At 41.4% G+C, this 20,716-nt stretch overlaps 1 protein-coding gene and 1 long non-coding RNA gene across 7 annotated transcripts in view; both read left to right on the plus strand.

The window, feature by feature from the left end:
• Window positions 1–20,716, plus strand: part of sdk2b (sidekick cell adhesion molecule 2b) — a 200,540-nt gene that overhangs the window by 11,889 nt on the left and 167,935 nt on the right. The window lies entirely within an intron of this gene.
• LOC136749865 (uncharacterized) lies at window positions 1,357–20,380 on the plus strand. The gene is made up of 2 exons (XR_010816800.1): window positions 1,357–1,502; window positions 20,158–20,380. It is a non-coding gene; the product is annotated as an uncharacterized LOC136749865 (long non-coding RNA).

Here is a 20,716-nt window from a genome sequence, read left to right on the forward strand (position 1 = left end):
GTCAGTGAAACACAAGGCATTTTAAATACTCCTTTAAAGTAGTATTTGGGATTATGACGTCTTCAGAAAATCTAATGATGTTGCGCAAATTAGGAATGAAATTTAGACCGAGTTCAAAGACGAAGAAATACTATCTGCTAAGTCTAAATTCACCCTCATCTTTTTCTGAAGATTCTGTCAGGTTTTAATCCACACTTTTTAGAAGGAGTACTGCTTGAATCTCTGTTATGTAAGAGAGGCCAATTGATCGCCTTTTGTGAGTGACAAAAACCTTCCCAAATTCCTCTTTAAAAGTCAAAAGCATTCGAGGCAGTTGAATACTACGTAGTAGACCGATTCCTAAATACACAGCCTCTGAAGAGGGTTATTTTTTGGCTGTCTTGTAAATGCTTCACATTTTGCCCTGGCTCTTGCTGAATCGCTCTCCTATTCTTGCTGTTTGTCTCTATGCATTATTGATTAGTTTCCTGGCAGGTCATGGTGAGAACGTTCTCAGACGGTCAAGGCCAGTGTGTTTGACATTAGTGCTGGCAGGAATATATACATCTACCTTCTGAACCCAGCATATGGATCCTAACTGCCCGCATGCTAGGGTTGTCATCTGACCCCAGACACATTCTGAAGAGATGGGGTTCCTCAGAATCAGGCCATGATCAACTCCAGATCTGTGTGGCAGCACCTCGCTGGAACGAATAAACGCAAACTGTATGATTTCAGTGAGTGCATAATGCAGACCAATGTTTAGGAATCCTACTGTATAACCAATCTTAAACAAAAATATTTCAGTTTAATACATAAGTGAATGCTATAGAAATGAATGGTGTTCACTAGGTTGCCAGTCTGGGCCCAGAAGAGCGTTACACAGCTGGCTGTATTACTGCCATGTAGTGTGTTTATAGCTCACATTTTGTCAAGGTGGGTAAATTACAGAGCTGTACTGAAATAAAATGAAATCCAGGAGCGATAACTCCCAGGACATAATTCTTAATTAAAAAAGCAGTGCAAGAACAGTTTCAGGTTTAATTGAACTTTGGTACATGTGCTGCAATTATTAAAGTTCTGGGAGGTATAAGTGTTTTAAGTTTTTAATTGTCTCATAACTCATTCAAAGTGATTCATATTCAGATTTGGCACATTTCACAGACGGCTTTTGGTCCGTCTTTGGAAGTTTATGCTATTTAATTCATGAGCTGGTAATGGTCTCTAAACAGAATAGTGACCCGTTCTTCTTGTACTGAGCCCTTGCCTTATAGGGTAAGGCATTTAAAAAGCCCTTGATACTCTACCAGTACAGTTGCAGTGACCGAAACAAATCTCTTTCAGATACAATCATTTGGTCTTGGTCTTTTTCATCTTTAAATCGACCAAGGGTTTGCCCAGGGGGCTTCTCCTTCGCTTTTGGAAATAATTGTAGTATAGTGGTGGTTTTATGCTATAGTCCTACTTCGTGATGTCTGAAGAATGCATTCTAATTACAATAATGCAACATCTATACAATTCTTGTGAGTAATAGTAAATCAAAGCATTGTGAAAACTTTGAGCTATGGCTAAACAATACGGGATAAAATTGGCTTTAGAAGAGCATGTGTGATTCTCTACAATGTGTAACGACAATCACTGCTTGCTGATGCAATTTGCATTTAATTATGAGTTGTTTTTTCCTCTTTTCATAAAATGACAATCATGTAAACTAGACAAGTTATGCCGATGTGTTGATGTGTTAATGCTGAATTTCATAAATGGTTGAAGTCTTGATTCAAAGAAAACTATGCATGTTGCTTAACATAATTTTATTTTAGGCTCCCGCAAAGTCTAGCTCTACAGTTTTTGTGATAGAAATGCAATCAGATATTCTTGAAGTTTGGAATGCAGGTCCACCTCTGAACCCGGTAATTGCGGGTCCCCCTTGGGGACTGATAATGAAAGAACCAAAGGTTTTTAAGCTGCATTCACTAAAAAGTGATTGTTTATTTAATAGTGCTTGGCATGAAAGCAAATGAGACGGATAGACCCAGTTCTGTGTGATGGGCAGTAGGCTATTTTGATCACCTGTCACACAGTTCTGTTTCCCTTCCTCTGTGATGAATGGTTTGCATGTTTTCACTGGCAATCAATGTTGTTTTCATAAAGTTTGAAACTCTGTGCGTCTCCTCAGCCACTGAGGATTGATTCAGTGACTGTCTTCGTTGGGTGCGCAGATCGATTCTATCAGTCTTCCCCCGTGTATATGCATCTTATCTAATCTCACAGCATCCTCCCTGCATCACCTCTAAGCACCTTTTTATGCATTTGCTGCAGAAATAATGGAATTTCTTCCCAAGCTCGGATTAATCAAATTTAACCATATGCTACTGTTTGCGATTACAATGCAATTTTGACCAAGAGAAACATCTGTTGCCTTTTTAAAGATAGGATAAGCATATAATTGCCTTAACTTTGATTTGTAGGGTGCTTTGGGTTGATGAGCAAACGCATTTTTTTTATTTTTTTTTGTATTCCACTCTACCGGCAGAGCATCGGAAAGCTTTTAGACCCCAAGGGACTGCATCGAACTGCAAAACTAACAGATTCAGAAAGTGACCTTGTAGCTGTGTGCTGTTGGGTTCTGCACCAAAAGTAACAGTGTTGCTTTCTTCTGATGTGCACCTTTTTTTTCTTTACTGTTTGTTTGTTTCTCTTCAGTGTCATTCGGCTAATCAGAGTAAAGTGCTTTACTTTGTGTTGACAGTGTAATTACAGTGTAATTGTAGCCAAGGTCTGTGATTGATTAGATCTAGGTTTAAGTCATTGTCTCCACTAGATTTGAAGAGTTGTCTACGACCTCCACAGATTATCGTTTTGGAATATACGTTGTTGTTGTTTTGTTGCTGATGTTTTTGTGCGCCGCACATGGATTTGATAGGGCTACAAACATTGTAAAGTGATAAAGGTGTAATGGAATTTGAAGGCAGCGTCATCTCAGAGTGTATATTTGTTGATGCACAGTGTAATCAGAAAAGCTTTAGAGCCAAATGATTTCTGCCGACAGAATTGCGCCCGATGCATCCATTTATTACCAGTCCTAGAAAATCGCATTCCAGGACACCTCATTTATATCCTGCCTTTTAAGAAATTTGTTTTAACATTGATGGATTTGTTTTATTCAAATTAATTTATGGCCTTAGATGGCTTTACATCATGACCTATGTATCATTACTCTGGATCACATTTATTCTCGCTGGAATTGAATTATTCTCTTCTGAGTGTATTGCAAGTAAAAGGCTTGTGGAGAGAAATGAAAAGTTACAGAGAGAAATCCAAAGTTGATGGCAGTGGAGGGAAGTTTCTTGTGAAGCACCCAGGTCTGTTTCTCAGGACTGGGTTAAGATCCTAGTGAATTTTTAATGCATTGCATCTGTTCAGTCAGCTTGGGAATCTGAAATGTGAAAGGCTAAATGATAGATTGATGTTCCTTAATAGGGGGATATTTTCTTGCTGTTCTAATTAGAAATCAGTTGAACTTAAAAGTGAGTAGCAGCTTTAGTGGATAATATTGAATGACAATCCCCAATGCAGAATTCTTCAGGAAGTTACCGCTGAGGTAGAACACCTTTTTGGTGTTTGAAATTAGTTTTTCCTGCAAATGTATGTGGATATATCGAGATCTCTTTACCATGATGTCCGATGGCAGTGTCCTTCTGATTTGCAGTGGATGGTTCAGAATATGAATAGTATTGAGTATATTGGGGGGAATAATGTCATAAAATAAGAACAAGATGTGTGGATAAAGAAATGAAAACCTAATCACGTTTATTTGTGTTATTGACAAGAAACAATCCCTTACAGTTACTCTATTATACTTCGTTAAAGGTCTAATTGCTTGCTGTTTCTGAAATAAAAGTGCTTTTCATTACTGTTGTGTTGTGCTTAAAGTTTGTCAAATCCTCTTCAAAAACATAATTTTCATATTAGAAAAATACAGGGAAATGCTCTATACGGATTTGTGTTACCATGTATCTGTGGACCTGCTGTAAAACCCACGTGGAAACAAGTAATCGCTGACATTTCACCAGTGATGTATTTACATTTACAGGTTACATTGGAAACAATATGTGCGAATGACAGATTCACATTTTGAGGTAAAATTGAGTTCAGTCATCTGTAGTGACCAGTTTGAACGCAGATATGAATACTGTGCTGTTGCCAAGAGCAATAAAATTCCTATTTGCTCTCTATGAATAGATTTGTTCGTTGGCCTCTCTGACCCCTTATGAAAATGGCTGATCAATTTCTATAGAATATATGCACCAATTATCTATATTATATTTATTCCAAATACTCATTGCATAATCACATACTGCCTTAAAAGCACTGCATTGGAAGTACGTGGCGCAGTGGTTGTTTCAGTAATGCGTAACTAGGAAGATGTGTGATTATCATTTCCATACTAAACAGAAATAAGCACAGAATTATCAAACAAGCTCTTTAGCGTTGGATTCCTGCCCGAGATATGCGAGGAGGGGAGGGGGATTGATAATTTTATGTAAGATCCAGTCAAGAAGAATGACTGATTGTATTCTTCCAATTACAGCACAGTCATCACTGCTTCAGACATGCATTTGAAAAACAAAACCTTGACACAACTTAATGTTCGCAAGTGCTTTCCTTCTGTTGTTGTCTTCCCCTCGAAAAAAGACCACGTTTGATCATCAGATTGAAGATTGGCCCTCCAACATCCACTCCACCAGCTCCCGTTTGTATTTTGTTTGTGCGTCTCTTCGCGTCTGATGCCAAGAGACAGTTGCGTTTTGGCGCTCATGAAAGGCAAATGCCATTAATAAGATAAGAGCAATAGCCAGGCAAGGTTGAAGTTACTCTGCATTGATAGTCTTGTTCCATCCCAGGAGAGTGCAGTCATGTGTGTTGCTTTTTAAATGCTTACATTTGCATTCCTCATGTTTTCTATAAATATATAAAGAGATGAAAACAAAACCTCATAACTCAAAATGCATTCAGCTTTTATACATAATTGAGCGGTGTTTCCTGTTTGCCGGGGTGAGCGGCCTGCCATTGCCGACTGAGCCGGTCTGTAGAAATCCATCATGTTTGCAGGCGGCGCTCTTCAAACCATGAAAGTAGTCTTGAGAGCGTCTTTGGGAGAACTGTGTTGCTCTGTTTTGAGAGAGAGAAAGCTTTTGAGTACAGTATTAGAAGCCCAAGATGCAGCAGAGTCTGGCAAAATCGAGCTAAGATTACTTCATAGCCTATTAATCCCTGTAATGTCGAGACAGAGGAATTTTACACTTATTCTATGAGAATTTTAAGCAGCCGCAGAAACGGGACATGTTCTTGCTGTGTCTGGTGCAGTGCCTGGAGGCCAGCAATTTAATCTTCTAAGATTAGAAAGTAAGCACTGAGAATAAAACAAAACTTAAAGAACAAAAAAACAGCAGCTAATTTGCCAAGATTCCACAGTGCAAAAGAAAACAAAACCGCCGAAAAACAACAATGAACAATGTATCTGAATTTAGCAACTAAAAATTTGCAATAATTAGATTGTTTTCAGTAAGTTTTTATTTTTTTATGACTGTAATTGCATTTGGCCCCTTATGTATGGAGTGAGTTCACACGTGAAAAGTAAATCATTTAGCAAATCCAACATCATTTGTATTGATTCTAAATTGTAAAGTGCAGGTGTCTGGCTTAAAAATAAAAAGTAGCTCTGAGCCTATTGCACAGAGAGGTGTGTTGATAATTTCTTACTCCTTGGACACGGCACGGCTCAGACTCTGTGGCTCTGATTTGGAGCAGCCATATGGACCTTGGTGGGCCCTTGGCTTTTACAAGCAAGAGCAGCTGTGAAGTGCAATATCTTTCTCTCCAGGTACCCTGAGCCAGAGAGCCCCATCCGTCTTGATTTGCCAATAGTTACAATTTTAATTACACCTGAGCACTGTCAAGCTGCCGTCTGAGCAGGGGTATTGATTTGCTACTACTAATTGATTAATTGGCACGTTGATGGGAGTTGAACCTTTTCCTGGCCTCTCGTCTGGCCATCAGCAACAACTAATGGCCTGTTTATTTCACTGTGGAAATCCAGAGAGATTTAAAGGGATGGGGGGACCGTAATATTTTATTGTGGGGAGAAGGTGACATTTAAAGGGAATTGGGAGGGATTTGGGCCCTCGTGTTTAAAATTACAACACCGAGGTGGGATTTAAAAGGTTTCCCAAATGTCTTATATAACCAATGCAATAATGACATTTAAAGGGAAGGGGGTCAAGTTGCTTTTGCAAGAGACACTTTTATTTTATCATAGTTTGTAGAGGATCTGCAGCTGATGAAAGTGTCTCTGCTGGAATCTGAACCAAAAGAAAAAGAAACAGTACACATACTAAATCTGAAATTCAATGTTACACTTGAAGCATACTTCAAATCTAAGACCTTGATTTTGATTTTAAAATTAATCAAACTAATTGAAAATTACCTACTCTTATGTGCAAGTTTTCCATACTGTGAGCCAAGTTAACGCACTGAATAGTTGTTTGCCTGTTGGATATTTTTTTATTTTTATGTTTGAATGACACTAGAGTCTTTCAGACAACAAGCTAAAGAACATCTGCAAAGCGATTTCATATCTGTGGCTTCCTTGAATTTAGGAGAAGATTCAACCTCTTCAGACAAATATTGTGGTTTTGTTGGCTAGTGAAAGAAACACTAGACAGTGAAGGACAAAGCCGGTGCAGTTCTGGCCACTGAGGTGTTTAGCTCGGGAGAGTAAAGTGAAAGGCCTATTAATGTCATGGGTAAGCGAAGTGGTTAACCTTGTTAGAGAAATGAGATTTGTTAGGCCCATCATTTTATTAAACTCCTTTCACTGCCCACACACTGCTTCTGGAGTAGCAAGACGATGCAATCTAATAATTTTAATTCTAAGCGCTTCTTCCAGGGGCTGAGCAACTTCACTGGGCTGTGATTATAGGCTGACGGAAAGATCTGGGAGAAGGGTTAAAAAAAGAAAAAGAAAATGTCAATAAGCTAAGCCAAATAACTTCTCTTAGCCTGGATGTTAATGTCTGATAAGCCACATCACAGACCAATATTACTCTTGGAGAGGAAACACATTCATTTAGGCCTTTCAAAAATTGCACTGGCTGGGTTTAATCAACTTTCAGGCTGGTGAGAAAAAGAAATCGCTTTTGTGAGTGAAAAAGTGAAAAGGCAGTGAAAAAGAATGAAAGGCAAATTCAGTCTTTTAAGCTGATTCGCCAGCTATGACATATTCGCTGAATTAGAAATTCATAAAATTCAAGTCGCTGTAATTTGAAAATGGCCCTTTTTCTTTTATGAGACGTTGGCCTTTTAAGCCGCACAGTCAGTTGGTTGAACATAACAGGGCAGCGTGACCTTGAGTTGGTAGCATAAAGGTGAGATTTGAAGGGGGAACGACTCTGGGACTGTTAACAATCACATGAGATTGGTGGACGGGGTACTTTGAGCTGCTGAGGCCTAGAGTTGGACGCTCTCATTCCTGGGATGCCAATGCCATTAGATAACCAGGCCGGGGCTCAAATGGATTTGTTTGAAAAGAGAAAATAATTTTAAAAAGTAGTGTCCCAACCGAGCTGGGAAGAAAACGGCTTTTAAAATGATCCTCTGTGTTTTACAGTTTTGACTGATTTGTAACTGTGCTTTTTTCCCCCCCTGCAAACAGACTGTCACTGTAAGAGACATGTTTTATCCCGGTGGGTTTATGTGTATAAACATTTTATGTATACAAAAAAACACAAACAAAGAAAGATCTAGTCTGCCACTTTGCCAGTGCTTTTCCCACAACCGAATCAAGCAACACTTTCATTTTTTCCCGTTTCTCCTCTGGGAGCTATTGACTGTTGTTTTTCTGCTATACCGACTGAATAGACATTCATAAAGACACAGACAACAGACTCAGACAAGGAGAAGGAGCTTAACTCTTTCTAATGTGTAGAGAAGTTTGTACTCCGCAAATTCATTCATGTGCACCAGCAAAAACTTTCTTGCTGTAATCAATTACACTTCTCCACTGGCAAGGTTTAAAACTCTCCTGAAGCACACAATAAACTACACATCATCGTCTCGAATAAGTAAACAAAACAAAATACTTCAGTGAAATGTCCACCCTGGTTCTGTTATATTCCTGCTAGGTTAGTGTGTTTGCGATCGCTATGAATTCTGGTGCACTATATTAAATGTTTGAAGTGGTGGATTGTGTTAAGTGGTCTAGAAGCGCTACCCGATGTAGCTGATGATGCACAGAAGATCCTCTGACCCTCAACCTTCAGCCCAGTCCTTAAAATAGCACTGTGCTCATCAGCAGGTTAGGCAAAGCCTTCTGATCCTTGGGTTTGTGAACTAATTTGGAACTGCCGTTTGCAAATCCGGTCATGGGATACTGTGCCTTTTTTGCCTCTCTGAATTATTCACCCTCTCCAAGTGAGTGTGTGTTTATCAGTGGAAAAACATGGCCGGCAAGCCATTTTCCATTTTGCTTCGATAGCGATGAAAAGGTTTCCAGTGTAATGCAACTTCTAAGCCGTACCTGACCTGGTTATCTACTTGATGGATGGACAGACAAACCATACGATTTTAACTTTCCAGCCTCTTACCTTTCAGAGACATCTCACAGAAGCATTGTGGATAATATTAACCTCCTGCTGTAAATCTGTCATGATAAACAGACAGTAAACCCTTACAAAATGTGTGTGTGTGTGTGTGTGTGTGTATATTAAAAAATACCAAAACAAAACTTCAATCACTGATGTATGTCAGAAAACACAGACTGTGGCGCAGCGCTGTGTATTAGTGGTACACACTCCTTTGGTGCAGTTGGGATTTCGTCCGCTGGGTCTCTGCTCGTCGTGTTGTGTGTACAGCGTTCATCCTCTCTGACAGTTGTCCCACAGCAGCCCACCTCGCTCCAGCATGGGCACTCCTCTATGCCTCGTGCTCAATATTGATCAGGACCAAGAGCCTTGCCAGGCTGGATCAGCTGGGACCCTCCTACTGTTTGATGTCACTTTTGCTTTGTGTGATCTGCCTTCCCCGGCTCCAGGAGTGTAAACTGCAACGCTCCAGGGGCCTCCTTCAGTCCCCCCAAATACAACCCCCCTCCGCACACACACACACACACACACACTCCTTCAAACAGGAATTCAATGGCAATATATATATATATATATATATATATATATATATATATATAAAAATATTAGATGCCTCTCTTGGGAAATTTCAGAAGTGTGTGCATGTTTTTGTGTGTGTGTTTTAATTTTTTTTTGCTGGCTCTATTTCATCTGACTGCCTGTTTTTGTGAGTCCCTCTCTTGGGGAATCATTTTTGTACTGTGTTGCACTGTGCGATACTATCCGCCATTGCATTTTTAACAGCCAATGGAGCAAAATAAAATTGCAAGAGGTGGAAAGAAGTGTGTAATATATATAAATAAATATATATAATGTGTGTGTGTGTGTGTGTGAAGTATGAAATAGTTTTCTATGTGTAGCAATACCGCCATTTAAAACTTGAACATTGAGTCAATTGTTGGCTTTTTCTCTCTGGATGGTTCAGAACTATTTCTAGCTGTTGAGTGTGGTTTTTGTGGTGTTGCACTTTGAACCCTGCAATTAACTTGAAGTAAACAATCAGGAGGCCATTGTTTTTTCTCCCCACATGATACCACAAATATTTGTTTAAAAATAAAACTTCACACACTGTAAGGTATATCGCTTTTAGAAATGAAACCATGTACTGGTCACAGAGTAATTGTATATATCTATTTCATGCTTACACTTTTTTTTGTGCTCTGTTGAAAGTCCAGAGTTCAGGCCGTGTTGTGCTCTGTCAGTACTGACTTGGAGGACTAGGCCGTTGCAGGCGTGTTGCTCCTCTTGGCTTCACTTGCTTAGAAAATGTGAAGGAAACAGCCAGATGCGGATCCTTTCTCCCTTTAACAGAAAGAGATGAGTTTTGTAGCCCTATGATTCAATTTATTAGCAGTGTGTTGTCTTCTGTCAGTGTTGACTGGGCTCTACAGTGTGTTGCTCTGTAGCACACGGTCATGTTTGTGGCTCTAGAGAGCGGCGTTGGATGTAGCTGTTGTTGACTTACCTTCAACCGTTAAATCTAGTACGAGGCCCTTTCCTCTTCTGTCAGTTTGTTTGTCAGACTTGTATTGAACACCAGCCTCTGTCCACCCAGATCTCTCTGGTGGCTAGCCACTGTAACCAGACAAGGGTTTTGTGTGAAAATACATTTGGTAATATTATTATTGTTATAATATTATTCAGTAATATTTTTATTTTGTTTTGTTTGATTCGGACCAGTAATCAATAGTGATGTTTTAAAACCATGGCATTTAATCTGACAGAATTGTTCCACGTACAAGTATCTGATGGCACACAATAATTTAAATTGAGCGCTTATGAGAATGTTATTACGTAACACAATTACTGCAGGAATAATTTCAAATACTTGGAACAACAAACTAAAATCTATGTTGACTATGTAAAACAGATCTTTGCTGTATGGATGCAAATAATCTTATCTTGGATCAAAGCCGGCATGCAGTGGGATTTTTTTGGTTATTTAAGTAGACAAACAAGTCGATTGACAAATAGACAGATATGTCTTTTGAATGCATGCATGAACGTGTGTGTCTATGTATAACAGAAAACAAATGTACCAGTGTTTATTTTTGGAACAAATCCATAATAAATGAAATTGCTTGCCAGGAGTCTTAAGTGACTAATAAAAAAGTTCTCTCCGATAAGTATGCTAATAGAGCTTTAATGCAGTGTATTAGTCTAATTCCGGTGAGGAGGGTTATAGCACGCAGGTTCAATTCTCAGAATGTACTTTCCCGTTTTGCAGGGTAACCCCAGCGCTTAATAGTGTGCAGTGGGGTTAATGCACTCGGTTCATATGTTATCAACTACCCCCGTATCACAGATCCGTGGGGGCAAAGGAACTCAGCTCCACTTGACTTAAAAAAACGCAACCTCCTGCCTCCATAAGGACGTGCACAAATGGTTGAGTTGATCTCCAATACAAAGTGTCTTCTCAATGTACTGTAATAGCACTGGCAGATGGGTACATTGGTGTAGGTCTGCAGTGAGGATGTTGAAGGGAGGAAATGTGAAATTAAAGCGTTCTGCAGAGACTTTTTCCAAGCTGCTATTGCTCGTATAATTTAAGCAATGGTCTTCAGACTACATTTCCGTATTTGCCATTATGTTTGAAGAAGCTCATCACCGTCTCCTGCTCAGTCAATATACTTTATTTTCAAACCTCCCTGGATAAAGTACCTCCATGGTCTACCTATCCTTTTTTATTATATATATTTTTATTTTTTCTAGAGGGACAGGGAAAACTGGTTCAGAGTGACCAGGAGAACTGATCGTTAGACAGCCTAGACAAAGTAGAGTCTTTATAGTCCTCAGGAGACTAATTTCAGTTCCTCCCATTAGAAAGGAGCATGAGAGTGAAATGGAGATTGAGAGGGAGTTGTGGCTGTGTTGGCATCCCATGAAGTGAACCTACTTAAGAGTGTTCCAGCTGAGCCCCTAGCGGGAGATGATAACACAATAAAACCCCGGCTCCCGCCACTGTCCACGACTCCACAGCACTGAGGCGGCGTCGGGAGAGCGTGCTGCTTTAATGATAGTCTGCCAGCAGCCGGCTCAATCGCATCTCGGCAGCAGGAATGGTTAATGAAGGGTTCTCAGTGTGGACTGATTGAGCGCACGGTGCTCGGCCCTAGCCAAGAGCGTTATGCCGTCTCTCTCTTCCGCAGGCGGCCTCTTGTGTACAGCGTGTAATATCCTCTCACCTGCAGCGTGTGTTTTGGCTTCGGTGCAGGTGAGTGCAGGTGAGTGCTGTCTCGCGGTGATTCCTTCAAACCGAGTTTCTGACAGCTTGACACACGAGAGCTACAGGTTACTCGGCATCCGAGCAATGTCTTGGCATCAGATGGAGGTGGGCGGGTTCTGACCCACTTCTTGTGCTGCAGACGACATCAGAGGAAACTCAAGATTGATCCGAATTTCCCAGGCTTTCGGCAGCTCCTTCATTTCCGGTCTGTCCCATTTATGACAAAGCTGGTGTTGGTGTGGAGACGAATTGTGGTGCCTACCCCACCTCTCCGCACCAGGCTCTAAAAATAATGAAGTATAATCAGGAATGGGAAAAACTAATGCCCACTGACAGAAATGTTAATAAGCACTGCCCAGGGCCAACGCGGCTGGTACTACAAGTGCCGCCTTAAATTTGCTTTTTAAAAGTAATTACTTAGTCGAGTGGCGGAGTCTAAAGGAAAGGCCGTTTCTTGGAATCGCAGCAATTAAACGGTCAGACGATTAAAATCATTTTAAACAAAGTGGTTGAGCTTAGTTGTGAGATCGAAGGACGAGTGAGTTTGGTGATGTAAAAGAAATGTATAGTAAATAACAGCCACCTGGAACTGAGTTGCCAGAAATCCAGCAGAATGAGACCGATGTGACTCCTGTGTTAGCTGGACTGGACTGCAGGGTTAGGTGTTCACTTGGTGCCCCCCCCGGCTGCCTCTTCCACCCCCTATCCTCGTCCCCTTCAGCCTTTGCACAAGCAGCCCTGGGGAAGAGATTTTGCAGCCCCGCCAAGCATGACGGAGCATTGCTCCTCTCCCCGTTACATTCCTCTCGGTTTAGAGCACTTTGACAAGGTGTTTGTAGTTGATTTAATATTTGACTGATGATCCTTTAGCCAGTCATCCGAACATAATGATCCCCACACAGAGCGACTGTACGGAGATGTGCAGACTCCCATCCCAATTTCTCTGACATTTTTAAACTGAGCTCCCGGAATTTGCGACATTTGTACGACTGGTTTCTGTTAATCGAAGGTGTCATCAAATGCGGGGAATTTCATTTCTTTGTTATTTTATACTTTCCTTTTGTGTTTTCCCCTTGTTATGACTTAATATTAACCGATTTTAATATTGTGCTTTCCACGTAGCCAAGCTCCAAATTCTGCAGTAAAAATCGATCAATAAATAGGAAGGCACAATACTGCTGTTGTCTAAAAAAATGACAACAGAAAAACATTTTGTTTAGGGCTCAAGGTCAAAAGTACCTTCTTTGTCTTGTCCAGAAAAATCGGGGGTGAGTTTTTCCTGCGGCTGGCTGGCTCTTTATCTGTCATCGGTAGCAAAAGTGCTCACTCTGACAGTCAGACATTAGGCTAAGTTCTCTAGGCCTCGAAGTTCAGCGCAGGGTCCCCAGAGAGCGTGAACACCAGCCCGGTCTACTCTGGCGTTAACATATGCTTTATTACCCTTGCCCATTCTTCATTCGTTATTGAATTTCTCTTTTATTCCCATAAACAGTGTCTCGAGATCCATCTGTGTGCAACTTCATAGCGTAAATACTATAGCAAATCAAATTTGGATTGTGTGGTAAGGGCTGCTAAGTGAAATTGCACAAGGCTGTATTTTTGAAGCTAATGGCGTGAGAATTTTTATTCCAAATGGGTGCGAGCCGGGTAACATTGCAGCAGTAAATTTGAAGTTTGTGTCATTTTCCAAGAACACCAGAATGTGTCAGACATGTCCTGTCTATTTGACTGAAGGTCTGAGGAGCATTGTTTGGCTCAAAGTGTGACAGGTTTACTCTTGTTTGAAAAGCTCACAAAACAAAAACTGTCCAAGTACTGATTTTGGCAGAAGAAAACCTTTGCCCACAACAGTGTTTTGAAAAAAATAATAAACATTCTCAAGCCTGCCAGATTTTACCAACCCCAAGGGCTTATTATACCATAAACACAACCAGCAAACACGTAGACGATCAACATTAGGCTTTATAGAACAACATTCCTTATTGTGACACCGAGTGGGGTTTGACACCAGTGTCTGGGCTCCAGGGCGGGGTTTGGGGAACACAGAAGCGGTGTATGGAGAAAAGACATGCTTTTATTATACAGTGTGTGGGTGATCAAACCCAAAGACATACAAAAACATAAACAACACCCTAGCTCCTCTCGAGCCTAACTAAATACATACATCCCTCACTACACGAGTAACTAACATAAACACAAACACACTCAGAAACCAATTTAAGTCCATAATATAAGCCATAGTAAAAGTCCATACATACAATCCGTTAAGCTTTATTCCAATCCTACTCTTCTCTCGCTCTCTGTCTCTAGCTCGCTCTAACTCCCGGGATGTCCTCGATAACAAGCCTGTCCCTTCCTGTAATATCGGGGGGTGGGAGCCAGTCATGGAGGGAACAGCAGGTCAGGTGTTGCCGAAGCAATTTCCTGGCCCAGGGATCCAGGGAGGAGCAGGGCAGTTGGGGGCGGTTTCTCACGGCACCGCCCAGCACGGCCTCACAATATGTAATCCTTCATGTGCATAAAATTTGCTAGCTTGGAGGGATTTTTTTATATACAACACAGGGAGTGGGGGTGTAGACTATAATTAATCGGAGTGCTGTTAAGAAGTGAATTATTTCTTGGACAATTTTAACACTTGAGCTGTTTGTGAATTTTAGAATGAAAAAGAATGAGTTTGAACTTTAATAATGAATAAGCACTGCAGAAAAGCATTATACATGACACGTGTTTGGCTTGTTTAGTGCACTGAGTAATTAAACTTAAAAAAAGAAAAAACACATTTCGAAATAGAGGATGTTTTTTGAAAGAGTATGAGGTAGGCCATCAGTGGCATAGTGAGGAGGCCCTGATTAACTGTTGACAAATCACAGACTGTGTATTGTTATCTCAGCTGAATTAGTCCCAGATTAGTGCCTAGCTGGGTCAGTGTTAAAAAAATCGCAAATAGAGTGTAGTTTCATTTGCATCGTAAGTATTTCTTTGTGCCATAATTGCTCGAATGATGCCTGGTGTGCCTATGGGGAATCCCAGTGTGCCTTAATTAAGATCACAATTAAACCTGGAATAGCTCAAACTCCTATAAAGTTAGACACATAAAGTGACTCCCAGAAGAGCTGTTTACCTCATTAAAGAAAGCGTGAGAGATAATTTTGTCAACTTTTGCGCAAAGGGACAGGCAGTTACACGGAGTTACAAGATGGTGGCTCTGGCCACTGTCACAGCCACAGCTTCGACTTGATTTATAGAGGAGAATTAATCCACTGGAGGATTGCATAGGGATGTCAGTGTCATTTTAATGGTAGCTTTCGAGCTCTGTTTTAGTCATCCTGATCTCAGTGTGTGTGTCAGGCACACCGGTTCAACCCCCCCCCCCCACTCCTTCGCAACACCTCCTGTTCTGAGCAGTAAATTGATGGACGCTTTGGAGTGTGGCAGCAGGGAAAGTGTGGGGGGGAGGGGTTAGAGGTCACCTGCAGTATGTCTCTTGTGAAACCGCTGGTAATTGATGGAGGTGTTTTACAGAGCGCATTCGTGGTTAACCCTTAGTGACCTGGATGGTGATTTCTCTCCTGAATGGCCTCATGGGAAATGCTGTGCCTTTCGCTCTGCTCCGTGTGGGACTCTGGTGCCTGTCTCGCAACCTGGTTAATGCGAGCAGGCCATTCCCCTCACACCTCTGCAGTGAAGGCAACACCTCGGGAGTGCAGAGGCCTCCTGTCTACAGCGACGGCCGGGAAGCTGGACAAGGTGATGCTTCATTGACTAACTCATTCTCTGATAAAAAAAAATGTTTAACCCACTGCGTCCACACTTCTCGGCAAGTGTTAGCAGGCCCCCTCGGTCTCCCAAGACCTAGGAACTTGTAACTCTTCAACGATAACAACTGGACCAGAAACACCTCTCTCTGGGGGCCATTGCCCATCTTTCGCTGGACCAAAAACTCTATTAACAATAGTATGATTACAAATGGTAACTTTAACTTCATAACTTCATATCAAATGACTGCATCAGATCACCCTGCTTTTCAGTGCTTCAGCTGTAACCATTTCACAGAACCCTCTTCTCTCTTTTTTCTACATTTAATGATACTGTCTCCTTGTTAAACACAATAAGCACCCTCTCGGGCCCCCTCCACTTTTTATCCTCTGTTCCGTAGACGCAGAGCAAAAGTGTTTATTGACGTTTTCAACTCCTAAACATATCATCACGAGGGGGGCAGTATTTGCTTTCTTTTTCTCTTTCTGGTTACATGGGTCCATTGTTTACTGCTCAGTAGTTTCTTCTGTAGCAGCAAATTTGTCACCTCATAAAAAACAGGGCACCGCTGGTAAATTGTACCTCAGAGAGTGGGGTGAGGAGGAGGAGATGGGGGAGGAGGGGGAGAGAGGGAAGGCAGGATACCAGCGTTAACAGAAAACGAGCAGCGAGAGAGAAGCGATGTGCGAATTGACCCTCAGAGGACGGAGGGAATAAGGACCGTGAAGACAGCCGACGCGGCTAAAACCTCCTCAATTTTTATTTATTTGTTTGCTCGTTCCAGTGTATTCTTTTTATGCTTACACGGTCCAGTGTCACTGAGAGCCACTTGGAGGGATTTGGTCCTCATTAGTGGTCCTGTGGGCTCATAATGAAGCCACGCTCGACTGGGCCCGTAATGGTCAGCAATAGGACGGCAATAAATATGCTTCTGTCAGACTGTGATGAAATCGCTTTAATGAAGTCTGCCTTTTTTCATTCCAAACCGGCAAGTTTTTTTCCCTTTGTGTGTGTGTGTGTGTGTGTGTTTAAGTGAGTGCGCATCTAACTGGGTAGTACCGAGGCACACAACGCTCTCGAGTTCCTGCTCATCTCGGGGACTCTTTTTTCCTAACTGCATTTCAAGTTAATCTTCTTTTTCTTCTTGTCTGCTGGACATCTCTTAAAGTCAATAAGGGTCAGGAGGGAGATGGCTTGTAAATGCTTTCCCCAAAGGGCGAATCCTTCATGTACAATCGTCTTCAATGGCATTCCAGTGAATCAACAGCAGGCTGCTCTGCGTACAGTTTTGCTCTGTGCTTTAAAGGTACAGGTGGCTCATTTGGTGGCACTTGCGCCTCCAGGCATTGAGGAGCCGTGTCTGTCATGAAGCTCGGCGTTTCATGGTGGTCCCACATAGATGCAGCTGCAGCAACTACAGTGCAAATTAACAGAGCAATGATTCGAGGGTGGGGAAGCATTTTGCTGCATTCTATTTCAATTGTTTGTCAAACCATCTTTGGCTTTGAGATGGCTTTTATTCACAAAAATTCTGAGTTGGCACTCAATTCATAAACGAAGCCTCCGCTGGTTAACCTTAGAAAATACAATATAGACATGTAATTTTCAATTGCCATATTGGCCAAACTATAGGATGGCCTCATATTTAAGACGACCTTTTAAATGAGACAACCTAATTTAAAAATTAAAAATGTACCCCCTTGTATCCAACTGATAATACTGCACTCAATGGGGAAACATAAATGTTTATTTTACTTTTTGGTGTCAGTGATACGATTTTCTGATCCAGCAAAGCTCTGATAGTTGCTTGTAATTCAGAAATCTAGGTTTGTATTCCAATATGGTAATATCACAAAGAACGACTGTTTTTAGCTCCATGAAAGGAGTTCCTCTGAGACTGTGCATTCAAAAGCAGATGTTTTTTCCCCCGTGCTGCTATTGTCTAATCTTGCTTTCAGTGACACCAATGTGTTTAGTTGCACGATTCTTATTTGATACTTCAGCTTCTCTGACACCCATGATCTGAAGATTTGCATCATAATAACTCCTTCCTTCCTTTGATAATTGACCCTTTTTCCATCCTCTCCTTTGCACATAATCACGGCAGGATAGGTTTATCCATTTTCAGAAGTAGGCCTCATTCAACTGCAAACACAAATTGTGTCATTTGGCAACAGCCCCGACTTGACCTGGAGAATAGTCAATGAATTTAAGACGAGCTGTATTTTTTAAAAGGTTATTTTCTTTAAAAACTTTTCTTATGTCCGGGTCAATACGGTAATATTTTCTACTATATTATTATTATTATTATTATTATTATTATTACTAGTAGTAGTAGTAGTAGTAGTAGTAGTAACTAGTAGTATTTTCTTATTAGTATTTCAAATTCCCAGCTGATAGATGTCTGATACTGAGAGAGCATGTTTTTGGAACTGTTATTCACATTTCTTGAAAAAATAACCATATTTCCCACTGTCTTGCTATGTGATGCTATTTTTACATTGTGAGTGTTGTGCTGTATTTCTCCACAGTGGAGACCGAGGTGTTCGAGTTGATCCATTGTGTTAGGGTTTGTAAAGAGCAGCACATTGACAAGACTACCGAACGCATGCACAATCTGTGATTATAACTTTTTCTACTTGGACGATGAGTCTCCGTAATAACCTTGAATAATGTCTGTAATGCTTTTAGATAAATACTGTACTGCATTCCTGGCTATAACCATTGTGCTAATGAAGAAATGGCAGTTTAAAAGAATAGAGGAAAATAACCCACAAACCTTCAGAAATATAAATTCTGTCAATTTGTAACAGTTTTACAAATAGCGGCGAATGCAGTTCAAGGAGACAATGTCACTATACACCTCTTTGTTAATTGAATCTGAGATCAACAGGACAGACAGGGAATTTTAATTAACAAGACAGGAGGTCTAACACACATTTCTTTCATTACAATCCTATAAAATAGTGGTGTACAGGTTTATATCCTGCAGGAGATTTTCTTAAATCCTATGTGATTTGTTTTCTGTCATTTTTAATCGGCAAGAACGTGTCATTTTGTGGTTGAAGTACTAGGCCTAATTAACAGAGCAGATTTAAAATATAGCAGGAGGCCTCGTGTAATTAAAACTCCTTTTCTTTGTCAAAGAAAAATACAAATCTCTGCTACTTTCTGTGGTCTTACACCTTCACCTTCAGTAAAGGGTGCAGCACCTCGGACGAATTATCTCTCGATAATGCGTACCAAAATCAGGGAAGAAGTATAAACAGTCCCTCTGTGGATATAGTGTAACTAGGCCAATTGTTTAAAGAAATAGAAAGATTAACACGGAGATGGAAAGATGACCATGGCGAGACTGCTGAACTGTGCAGTGCATACAAGTGGGTTAAAGCCAATGAATCTGTCCTGTGCGTAATCACAAAACCCTTTCATCATTTATTGTCTGCTTCCTTCAAGGTATCTCACTCATCTGTGGCTTTCACACAAAGCTGCTTCCATTACATTGCCCCCTCATGCAGTGTTTCCAGCAATGTTTATTGTATTACTTGCTACTAACGGTACGTGGCCGTCCTAATGTAAAATCAGCCGATTGTGTCCGGTGCAGTCAACACCGTATGATTTCTGTAAAAAAATAAAACTTCAAAAAGTAGCATTGTGACGGCTTTCTGTTTTCTGAATGGCATTACATATATTCAGTATTTTTTACCTGTTTGCCCAGAAATGAACCCTCTTAGGGCTGAGACATCACTCAGGAAATGGGAAGTAAAAATGAGAGCAAGCTTCGGGACAAGATGTGCGATTATGAGTGACTCAAGCTTCTCCAGTGCGTCAAGTCTTATTATTGGCAGCAGGATTGCTATTAACTTTAATTCGGGTTCTCCATCGCTGGATTGGATTATAATTAAGGTGTAATCCAGCCAAACCGCCAGCAGCTGAGCACCGTCCTACACAAACACGGGCCCAGTGCGTTTGTTTTTGTTTTCTCTTGGTTTGTAAACCTCCTCAGAGTGTCAGCCTGGTCTGTTACTGGAGCAGGCTGTTGCCGCCGTGTGTGAGCGCCGTAGCAGGACTCTTAATGAGGTCTGGGGAGCGATGGCGCAGGCCCGAGCAGATGGGAGTGCCTGTGGGATGCTGGGAGTGGGCCCTGGCTGCAGTGTGGGAATGCCATGTGGCACGATGCCCAGCGAGCCCCTGGTCATCTCTGCTAGTCCTGGTTGGTGGTCATCCAGCCGCTTTGTGCTCTGCCAATTAATGATAGGCCTCTGGCTGTTCTTCGGGCTGCCGTTCAATCCCTTCTACTGACTTGCTCTCCTGATGCCCCCCTCTCTCTCTCTCTCTCTCTCTCTCTCTCTCTCTCTCTCTCTCTCTCTCTTTCTTCCCTCATCCCTTTCTCTCATCTACTTCTCCTCCTTCCCCCGCTGTCTTTCCCCCTGCTCCCTTTCTCCATTCGTACAATTTATATTTCCATCCTTTCTGTCTAGGACATTTCATAAAGCGTTTTGCATCCCTTCACAGCGTTCGCTCCATCCTTCTCTCTTGATGCCACGACGTTGTGCACTTCAGCTGGTAGCCCAACCTCAAGCCCCTCACACGGAGATGCATCCAGATGAACTTCTCACAGCGGCTCTGATTTGTACTACAGCTCTATAAAGCTGATGCTTCTCGGTTAGCAAACAGTTAATAGAAAAGTCAGACTGTATTCTAATGACAATAAAATCTCATCCTCTTGTGTGTTTCATTCTGTCTACAGAAGCTTTTAATGTGTGCAGACAACTCCCCCCCCCCAACTCTACTGCTAAGCATAGAAATTCGTCTTTTCCGTGATTTTGTCTGTTTGTTTTTTTTCCACTATCTTCATTCTTGTTTGAACTGCTGAATGTGAAACTCTTTGATTATAGCTGAGGGACTAGGAGAGAGTCTGTGTTGCCTAGAGGTTAGAGCTGAGCGAGACTGTGAGGCAGGCGCTGCATCCTAGTGGTTGCATTGAGAAGGAGTCTGTGGAGACCTTGTGATTAATAGCAACGGCCCAGGAGGATGCAGTTTATCTGAAAGGTTAATGGTCATCAGGGCGGAG

The sequence above is a fragment of the Amia ocellicauda genome, chromosome 5 (assembly GCF_036373705.1).
Source record: "Amia ocellicauda isolate fAmiCal2 chromosome 5, fAmiCal2.hap1, whole genome shotgun sequence".
NCBI lineage: Eukaryota > Metazoa > Chordata > Actinopteri > Amiiformes > Amiidae > Amia > Amia ocellicauda.